This window comes from Rattus norvegicus, chromosome 7 (assembly GCF_036323735.1).
Source record: "Rattus norvegicus strain BN/NHsdMcwi chromosome 7, GRCr8, whole genome shotgun sequence".
NCBI classification, from domain to species: domain Eukaryota; kingdom Metazoa; phylum Chordata; class Mammalia; order Rodentia; family Muridae; genus Rattus; species Rattus norvegicus.
Window position 1 is genome coordinate 91,260,410 of NC_086025.1, and position 10,596 is coordinate 91,271,005.

The window sequence follows — 10,596 nt, forward strand, 5'->3', positions numbered from 1 at the left end:
CTGGGGCTTCATGGAGACTGGACCATGTTCCCAGGGCAGCAGGTGAAGGAAACAGAGTGTGGTTCAAGAATTCCCCTTGACAACATGGAAGCAGGACCGTGCCCAATGTGCCAAGGCCTCTGATCTGCAGCCTGATGCTGGCGGAAGAATGACTGTTCCAGATGGCATACCGGATGGCGGGATCAGAACTAGCTCTGTCTACCCTGCTTCATTCAGTGTGCACACAGTAGGACTGTGAGAAACACAGGCCAGGGTTCAACCACTCTCACTTTACCCCTAGCGGGACCTTGCACTGGAAAGGAAGTAAAACTAGCCTACGGGGCGCTTGCTGGCCAGCTGTCCTTTAGGTTTGGACCATGAGCATCTGAAACCAGTCGACAGGGGTCCCATTTCCCTGTCTTCCATGACTCTGTCAGTTCCCACAGCCTGAGCCCTCCCATGGCCACATACTCTGGGAACATCAGAGGAGAATTAGAGTCCAATTTGAAGAACACTTCCAGGGTCTGAGCCATGCACATGTAGTTGTGATAACTGAAGAAAGAGGAAAGGGTGGGTAGGTGGAGCAGTGGACTATGCCCGGAAACTTGGTAAGTCTGAGGGAGTTAGAAGCCCTGGAACCTCATACCAGAGGATGGTAGAAGCTTCGCCTGCTTCTGACCAGTCCCTGTCACGTGACCATACTCCCTACATAGGAATGTGACCTATGGCCACCCAGATCAGAACAGAGTCTCCATGCTAATATCTAGAGGCCCTGAGGGTTTAGCCAATAAGCTTCCCTCCTCAGACATTCCTTCCTGAAAAAGGTATTAAAGCTCTGATCCACCCTGAGGAGGTGGTATGCACCCATTTTCCACAATGAACAGTCAGTAAACGTTCTGGATAAGAACTGACTGTTTCTTTCATCAAGAACCACCACAGGGAGCTTGGAAGAAGCCTTCATTTACACAGCCACCATCTAAGTCTCCCACAGAAGGCCCCTCGGTGCTCCCAGACAATTAATTACCTCTGAGCTAAGGACAGCCGCTGATGAGCTAAGATAGAGACCCCTATCCTCCATTCCCAGTCTCCTTGTTCTTAGCCCACAGGCCTCCTAGTTCCCCTGACCCAGCGGTGTCTGTGTGTCCAGGAGCTTGGGAGTCCCTGGCCCCGGGCTCCTCATCATAGGCTGCATTTCCCCACACCCTGAGCAGTGTATCTGTGCTTCCCTCCAGCCCATCACCTGATAGCAGGCATGAAGTAAATGTAGTCTAGCGCTCCTCTGCCCGGCTGAGTTCCAATACCCAGCAGAGGGGCGGAATGCCGGACCACCAGAGGGGCAATGTCTTCCTTTTTCTAGGTCAGACTTTCCGCCTGTCAATCAACCCTAAGGACTTGCTCAACATTTTATCGTCATTGTCATCATCGTCATTATACCCATTTTAAAAATCTATATAAGGAGGGCTGCTAAGATGGTTCAGTTAGTAAAGGTGATTGTCAATCCTGAGTTTGATCCCTGGAGCAGAAAAAAAAGAAACGACTCCCACAGCTGTCCTGTGACCGCTACATCATGTGTGCGCATGCGCACACAGACACACACCTTGCCAGCCTACACCTACTCTCTAAAGTTATACCTAAATCAGGAAAAGCAGGCAGTATCTCTTGAGACCCTGTAGGTCAGACTTTTCATGAATATAGCAGAATACCTGACAAGGAGTGACTTAATTGGAATTTTAGCTTACAGTTCAGCGTGGTTCGCGCCGTGGTGACTTGGGGCTGTATTTCTGGGTCTGGGGTGTGACAAAACATGACAGCAGTGGGAAGGAACGTGTGACTGACAGAAAGCAGAAAGAACCGGAAGCAGCCAGGGATAGCATACCCGGAAGAACCCTCCCCAAGTGTCCTGCTTCTTCCCCTTGGGCTCCGCCTCCCAAAGTATCCTTTGCTTCCCAAAATAACCCAACAGCGTGGGACCAAGCGTTTCAACAGAGATAGGCCGTGGGGGGCATTTAAGATTCAAGCATAGCCCCAACTTGAAGGGCTTCTGTCCCTCCTTCAAACCCCATGAAGGCTTTGGAAGGAGTTCCCAACCCGTAGGAGGCCTATGAAGAAACCTTCCACCCCCAAGAAATGGCAGTCCTCTTTCTGACATCCCTTTGGTTTGTGTCATCCCTCTAGGGCACTGGTCTGAACCTCAGCACTGACAAAGGAGATGCTCTGTCTTTGAAGAAAGAAGAAAGCCCTGCCCGGGATGGCTGTGGGCCACCTCAGCAGCACTCTGAGTGGAAGTGCTTCAGCAGTGCCTGGAGGCCACAGGAACTCCGGAGCTCTCAATATCCCCCCGAGAGGCTGGGTGGGAATTGTTCATAGTGCCAAAGTCCTACTACTGCGTTTTCAATGGGTCCCTGTACATAGCCTTTGCCTTCGCCCCAGCCCCGCCTCTTGCTATACTGGAACTGATTTATACAATGTGGGAATTTTGTTACCTTTTTAATCGAGGGCCACTTCCTTTTCCAGCGCTTCTGTGGTAAGGCGTTTGCATTTTTTTTTTAAATTCCCAGGAAGGAGGGCTAACCACATTGCTTTTCTTTTCTCTTTCTTCCTTTCACTTTATTAACAAGGGGGAGGGAGCGTTAGCATAAGTACCACTGTATCTACTGGATTTTAGGTAGGAAGAATTTCTTCTTTAAGGTAGTTTGACATTTGGGAGATGTCTTGGTCGGAAGGGCCGAGGTCAGTCCTCTGGCTCAAAGTGAAATGGGCTCACAAATAACCTACATCAAACCGTTCCCAGTTCCCCAGCTGCCTTTTGGGGACCTTACCTCAGCCCTACACCAAGAGGTGGGGCTGGCTTCTCAACTGCTTTGGATAATTGGGGAACAGGTGGCTGCCCTCTTTACAAATCTTTTTAAAATACCAGCAAAAAGGGCTCCCACCACAGATGATGCCATCATTACTCTTGGGAAATTCAGAGTGGTCTTCCTGGCTAGACGGTACCAAGATAAACATCTCTGCTTTTCTCTTCTCTTCTCACCGCCTTTTCTTGGTGTGGCGTTTGACAAGATTTCAGTTCAAAGCCTCACTATGGATTGATTTTGTTGCTGTTGTTGTTGTCGTTCGTGTGGTGTGTGTGTGTGTGTGTGTGTGTGTGTGTGTGTGTGTGTGTGTGCTGGGCCAATTTTAGATACCTGAGTGCACTTTTTTTTAGTTAGTCCTAACTTTTAAAGAAAGAAAGCCAAGAGATATATCTGGTGTAAATGTCAAGACATGGATTCTGTTTGCTGTCCTGTCCCCTCCCCTACTCCCCAGACCCTTGACCCCACTTGAGTACACTGCACAAATTAAACGCTAGGGAGTTTGAATAAAGGCAGTTTTTCTAACTCGTCACTCATTTGTTGTAACTCAATAAAGCAAAGACTAAACGTTTTTATAACCTTCCCTCTGCTCCCTGTTCTTCATTGTCGCCTGGCTCCTGAGCCTTGGCCTGTAGTCCTGACTTGGCCACTCACCATTGCCACACCTTTTTAAGGTTTATCACTGTAAATGCATGAATGTGTATGTGCGCGTTCACACACATTCACAAACATGCATAAATAATTTTAAGTTATCCCTTCTGTTCATATTCCTGTAGCCAAAATTCAAGTTATGGTTACACCTGGCTATAAGAAATGCTGGCCAAGTAGCCAAGAATCAGAGGAGGAGTCCTATCCCTAAGAAGAAAGGGGAAAGGGGAGTGGTCAGACAATCAAGGTCACCTCCCGTCCTGGTTACATGAGCTACTGCAATCTACTTTGCATCTGGTTGAATCTGAGAAGCATGAACGATGTCATCCTGAACTTAGAATTTATTCAAGACTCTCCATCGTCAAAGCCGACTCTTACCCATGATGTCAAATGCCTGTCGTGTCTAGATCCGTCTCTGTCCCATACACCCTTGTGTTGCCGTCATTTCTGAGGCCTCTCCCAAGACATCAATGCCCATGGGTTGGTAAAGGGTAGGAATAAATAACTCTGGAGTTGATCTCAGGGAACAGTGCCCCCTTCATTGCACACAAACAACCATGGACATGGTGGAAGCCTATGTACTATGGTTGGTTGGCACAGAACCTTGCATTGGACAGTGAGCACAAAAACCACCAGAGTTTCTGTGTGGAAGAATCACCCCAAGAAGACAAGCAGAGCACAGACTCATCCGAAGGCAACTACTGATTCTGCCCCTACTTCCGAATCCAGTGTTCTGACTTCGGGAGCGTGGAGTGCCAGACTTACTTAGCAGCACCGTGCGCCATGTACCCTGGCTGCCAGGTCAGGCCTGCAGAACGCATGTGGTGACAAGTCAGGCTCCGTGAGGCCAAAGGCTTAGGGGCCTGATTAGAGGGAAGGCTCTTGAGAAAGGAAACTGGAAGGGGCATTAAAGAGTCAGACCTAAGCAGGGTCCTCTGAGTGTCTGCCCAGGCAGATAAGAGGACAGGCAGCCTAGAGCAGGGACTACAGGCGTCCAGCAACAAGGAAGGGAACAGGTGAGCTTCCACCTTCCACCACGAGTGAGACTGGCCTCCATGCATGTTGCTTCCTCCTGAGTTCCCAGGGGTGTAAAGAGATGAAGGTGAGGTGGCTAAGGGTACCTCTGGAGGTTAAATCACCTGAAGCCAAGTCTCCCTCCTGCGACTGTCTGAGTTGCTTTTCTATTGCTGTGATGAAGCACCATGACCAAAGGAACTTAGAACAGCATTCGGAGAGGGGGAGGGAGGGGGAGAAGGGGGGGGGAGCACAAAGAGAAGGAAGGGAGGGAGGGAGATCACAAGGAGGAGGGAGGGAGAGAAGGAGGGAGGGAGGGGAGATGAGGGAGGGAAGGAAGGGTGGGAGGGCACAAGGAAGAGGGGAGGGAGGAGGAGGGAAAGAGAGAGGAGGGAGGGAAGGAGAGAGCGGGAGGGAGGGCACAAGGAAGAAGGAAGGGAGGGGAAGGAAGGAGGGGGAGGGAGGGGGAGAGAAGGAGGGAGAAGAAGGGGAGGTAAGGAGAACATAAGGAGGAAGAAAGGAGAGGGAGGGGAAGAGGAAGGGGAAGGGAGGGAGGTGGAGGAAGATTTAGCCCTGGGTGGCATAGCTGGCTCGGTCTGGTCACTGCACTGCCCTTTCTCTGTGTCACCAGCACCTGGCCCCTCGTCACCCCATGCTGTCCTGCCCTCCGTCAATGAGTATCTTCAGCACAGCTCCACAGGTGGCTGCACTTCCGTCATGCTATTCACCTTGCAGTTAGGCTTGCCTTTCGGAAACAATTTAAAGGAATCCTTCAAGCAAGTCCCTGGGAGCCATCCTCAAATGCCTAATGTAGAAACCAGGGGAAGAGTCCAGGTAATAGTCAGGAATGAAAACCGGGGAAGACGGTTGTGTCCTTTTAACCACCTATTAAAATGTGTCAGGCTGTGCTTCTCCAGCAGGAAAGACCGAAGGGTGGCGGGCCTAGGAGAGAGATTCTGTGGGACAGGCAGGGCTCCTGCAGGGGTGGAGAGCAGCAGGTAGTGGCCAGCTGCTGTTTCTACCTATTGTGGACCCCTAGCACTTCCTTCGAGGGATCTCCTCTTGTGTGGCTGGTCTTCTGTTGAGGGTGGGAGCAGGGGGCAGCCCGTCATGGGGATTCACCCTCCCCCTCTGCCAGGCGCACACTCTAGTGGGCCTAGACAGATACAAGGCCACACAAACCCCAATCTGGACCGGTCAGGTTCTGGAAAAAGGACTGCTTTTTCCAGTGTGTCAATGGTGAGTGTGATAGTATTCGCCAGGAGCCAGGTTCTGTGGCTTTTTATTTCTATAGGACACATGAACAAATATCTACACACCCAATCTAGGGCACCAACAATCTATGGTCCCTCCAAGTTTAGCTTGATGAACCAATACCTTTAGTAGGCATTGCTTACAAGAGTGTGGGTACTCAGGCGTATGTGTGACCTAGCACCTATCACCTATCACCTAGCCTGGGTGATGACTCACAAGAGCTGAGTCACTTCAGCCCTCTGTGCAACTTGCTGAGGGCCATTGCTCACGGTTTACTCAACCTCAAGGAGAGCCTTACCTCCTGAGTCTCGTAAGATGCCTAAGATTCATAAACATCTTCCTCCCTCCTCCCTTCTCCCTCCTTCCTCTCTCTCCTCCCTCCCCCTCCTCCCTCCCTCTTCTCTCTAGGAGAGAACACTTCAAGGTAGAGGAGACAGCCATACAACAAGCCTCCCAAGGTCAGAGGTCTTGCCAGGAGAGGAAGACAATGAATAAGTAAAAACTCCACATGGTACAAAAAGGCAAGAAGGAAGTGGAGTGGCATCGGGAAGGGGTGGAGGTGATGCTAAATGGTGACCGGGACATCATTTGAGTCCCTGAGGTCTGCAGTTCCTAAGACCGTCCATCTCCCCATCCCTCCACTCTACATTAAAGCAGCACATTTCCCCTTTTGACGTGAGCTAAACAAAGTCGTGAAAATTGGGTTTCTGATGCTAAATCGGAGTACGAGAGAAAAGGCAAGGAGAATAAAATGCATGTGAAGAGACACATGGGGTTAGTGGCTCCAGAACTGGGTGGTGCAAGGCTATGCTGTCTACATTCAAAGGTGGTCCCTAGATCTCCAGCAGCAGCAACTGGGCAGGGTGCCCAAGTGACCAGCATGTTCATTAGAGGTGAAGAAGCCACACTGAAGATACTAGATAGCTCCTGCCCACGTCCTCCAGCACTGGTGGGTGAGGGGGAAATCCAGTCACCTATCACCCTGTCTTCAGAGTGTAGGCCAATGGCTTGGAGAGAAGAGAAGCAGAAAGAAGGAAAGATATTGACTGTGGTCCAGCAGACGTGTGCACACTTATCTGTCTAGCACACTTGCGCTGCCACAGCCCCCTGGGAACAACAGCTCTCAGTGGCCTGACAATCCAATCTGGATGGAGCCAGGAGTGTGTCAGCTCCCCATGTAAAACACCGTGGCTCTAGTAATGGTGGGAAGGGTCAGTACAAATGAATGAAAAGTATCTGAGCACATTCTAGAAGGCCTTCGAGTCAGATACCCCACAGAGTGGAAGTTTCTATTGAAAAACTTAAACGGGGAGAATAAGGTTTCTCTCAATCGTTCTAAACCCTTCACCAAAACAGGAGCCTCAAGTGTAAGACTTTGTTAGGATCCTTGCAGGAGAGGCAGAGCTTACACTAGGTAACCCAGGGGGCTACTGTTCAAGCTACTATTACAAAGGTGTGGGTAGGGTTTAGAAAAACAACCAGGGATGGAGAGAGCTTGACTGAAAAAGGCAAGGAAGGGGCCAGTCGTGGACAGACTACAGAGTAGGCTCCCTGAAAGGAAATATCATGTAAGCCATGATGACTCAGCAGGCATAGAGGAAGGGAATAAACATTCTCAGATCACCCTCTGCTCCTCTGCTACTGTCTCCAAACTGCCATCCCCAAGCTGAAGCCCCAATCCCAGCACAAAAGAAAGCCTCTGTTGATCGGATCCTTCCGATGCTCCAGGAAACAGATCAGTCCACAGAACGGACTCAAGGTGACAAACACACACCAACCTCACGTTCTGCCACATCCCACAGTTACAACGAACAATGATTAATCAGCGTGACCTTTATCTGTCAGCTTCGTAATAATCAAGGTAGTGCTCCATCATGGTTCTGACTTCACAGTGTGAGATGAAACATGCGGTGGGCGCCGCTGGCCGCCTAGCTAACAGCTACTGCTGCTCTCTTTGTTTGGAATTTGTGTGAGCCTGTGTGTGCGGATGGGCTTGCCCACCCCCCCCCCCGTGTGTGTGTGTGTGTGTGTGTGTGTGTGTGTGTGTGTGTGTATGCGCGTGTGTTAGGGTTAGGCACACCCATTCTCAATGCACATGCTCACACATGCGCAGGTAAGAGGCTATACCACATGTTTTCCTCTATCACCTTCTACCGTATGTTTTGAGACTGGAATTGACTATTTCAGCTGGACCAGCTGCTGAGCAGGCCCCAGACCTTGCTTGTTTTTGCATTCCCACCCCACCCCTCTTCTTGCCAACCAAACAGACATATCTCTCAGTAGGTGAGGAACTTGACTTCCCATCCTCCCTTGCAGTTAAGGTGGCTACTAAGACATGGACAGAAGACCACTGTATAGCGGTCATTCTCCTTCCTCTCTTCCTGCCTTGTACAAGTTGGTGATCATGAGACTGGGGCCCTGGTCAGCTGATTGAACCCATGCCACAGATGCCTGCTTTCAAGCTTCTTCATCTGTGAGAAACGTAAATCATTGTTTGTTTAATTAACCTTGTATTGGAGTATTCTGATATTGGCAACCAAATGCACTCATAGCCAGCACGAAACGTGAATACCGTCCCTACAGGACACAGAAATCTCTTCCTTCAGATGCTGATCCATTCATCCCTGCACTAACGCCAAGGTGGAGGATGAGTTAGACATACGGAGTTTGTTTCCTAGTCAAGGAAACTCGGTCTGAGTTCGAGGGATTAGTCGGCATTTGTCAAGTGACTAAATCAAAGGAAGACACAGGAAGCAGAGGTGAAAGGCATATTTAGGATTTTTAAAGAGTAAAAAAATCTAACAGACAGTGAACTGCAACCAAGAAAGAAGCCAACAATTTTGAACAAGCACTTGTGACAAGCAGGTTTCCCTAACTCTTTGATGAGCAAGTCACCCTAACTCCAGCCCGGTGATGGCACGGGGACCACCGCTCAGCTGGTAGTGAGCTTATGTAGCACACAAAGCCCCGGGCTCGAGCCCTGCACCTCATGCAACTGCACACTTGCTATCCTAAGACTCTCTTCCTGGGAGGCCAACAGAAGTTCAAGGTCATTTGATGCTACAAAGGAAATCTGAAGACAGCCTGGCCTCCACGAGAGCCTCGTTCAAAAAAAACAAAGTCAGACATGATGATTTGGAAAGAAACTGGAAAACAAATGTGCTTTGGGACTTCCCCATATGAGTAAAAGATCATATGGGAAGTGGATGGAGAGCATAGTGTGCCTGCAGCCTTTACCTTGCGATCACTTCCCTTAGCTGAATTTATGTCACAAGCTCTAGAATCGAGCAACTTAGTCCAAATCTATTTCCTGGCTCCTTACATGGTCCTTGGCTGGGGCTGATGGGTGAATGGTCCCTAGGCTGATCTAACATTTCCCCTTGAAATGCCCACACCTTTCCCCCAATTCTTGCCTAAATTTCATCCATTCCTAGAAACCCAACCTAAATGCCACCAGAACAAATAAAGGTACACAGGACAGGATGAGGAGACTGGATGACAGACATCCAGACTGGCTCTCAGGATACCCTGTTCATTTGAATTCCTGGGCAATCACCAGCACCAGCCCCTAATTATAATCATGTGAGCATTGTCTTGCATCTCTGTCTCTTGGGAGGCTCCCTGTAGGTTTCCATCCCCTCAGTATTGCTGCTTTCCTTTAATAGCACACCCCTGCCCGCTCACAGTCTTCTAGAGCCTGTTCTAATTATCACATATAATGTTGGCGTGGACTTTTCTGTCCATGGTTAGTCAGACGCCTCAGACCTAGCCAGTAACAGCGCATCTCTCACCTCAGTGAATAGTCTAAGAGAGTATGTGTGACGCAAACTGGGTCAGTCATTGTTAAGATTTATAGTCATTGAAGGAAGAACAGCTTCAGGGATCAGGATATGAAGAAAGTAGGCAGCGAAGAACACACATGAAAAGTATTTAAGATGTCTTGCCCTGGGCTAAACATGGAAACCTGTTTAATGTCTCTTGGGAAGACAAGAAAAAATAAATCCCCTTTTGGTCTTGTTTTACTTGCTTAGCCTATGCTGCCAGGATGGGCCATGTGATTACATTTTCAAAAGAGTTCCAAGAACAAGTCCCAGCAAATGAGAAATGAAACTCAAGTCCAACTGGACCCAGACCTAGCACATGCCTTGCTACCCATTTTCATAGATTCTATGGCTCTCCACATTCGCTCAAACTGCCTCCTGCCTTGTAGGAACCCTTATGAGGCCTAGAAGAGATACAAACATGACTAAAACATTGAACAGGATGAGTTTGTCACAGGGCTTGCTACAACAAAGCCCACCCACCTGCCCCGAGGAGTCAGAGGTCCTGGATTTACCACTGACCAGGGTTGTGACCCTGGGAAAGTCGGTCATTCTTCTTCCTTCAGCCTCTGCCTTCTCTTTTGAAACCTAAGAGTTGGGGTTGGGGATTTAGCTCAGTGATAGAGCGCTTGCCTAGCAAGCTCAAGGACCTGGGTTCGGTCCCCAGCTCTGAAAAGAAAAAAGAAAAGAAAAGAAAAAAAAAAGAAACCTAAGAGTTTAGACCTTTTAACTGTCATTCCAACTATGAGACTTGAGGGTTCCAGGAGCCTGCACTATCACCATGAAAAGAGGCTCCAAATACCAAGATTCTACACCTCTCCAACCAAAGCTTTTGCTGAAGTTTCACAGGACAGTAGAGAGCGGAGTGTACTTCTGGGCGATGGCTCTTAAGCTCCCCGGGAGGGCTCAAGAGAAGCGTGTGTCTGTAGTTCCAGGAAGTGTTCGTGAACCAATCACACAGGGTCTTTATTCACAAGCTCAAGCTTGGGTTTAGCTCACTGACGACCCACAGGACAGTTCCAGTGGCG

General features: G+C 49.3%; 1 protein-coding gene across 3 annotated transcripts in view; it reads left to right on the forward strand.

The window, feature by feature from the left end:
• Zhx2 (zinc fingers and homeoboxes 2) overlaps nt 1–3,414 on the forward strand; it is a 147,930-nt gene extending 144,516 nt beyond the window's left edge. For all 3 annotated transcript variants that reach the window (XM_006241654.5, XM_017594857.3, XM_063263558.1), the window contains exon 4: nt 2,155–3,414. The gene's annotated coding sequence lies outside the window, so the exon portion shown is untranslated. The remainder of the gene's footprint in view (nt 1–2,154) is intronic.
• The last annotated feature ends 7,182 nt before the right edge of the window (nt 3,415–10,596 follow it).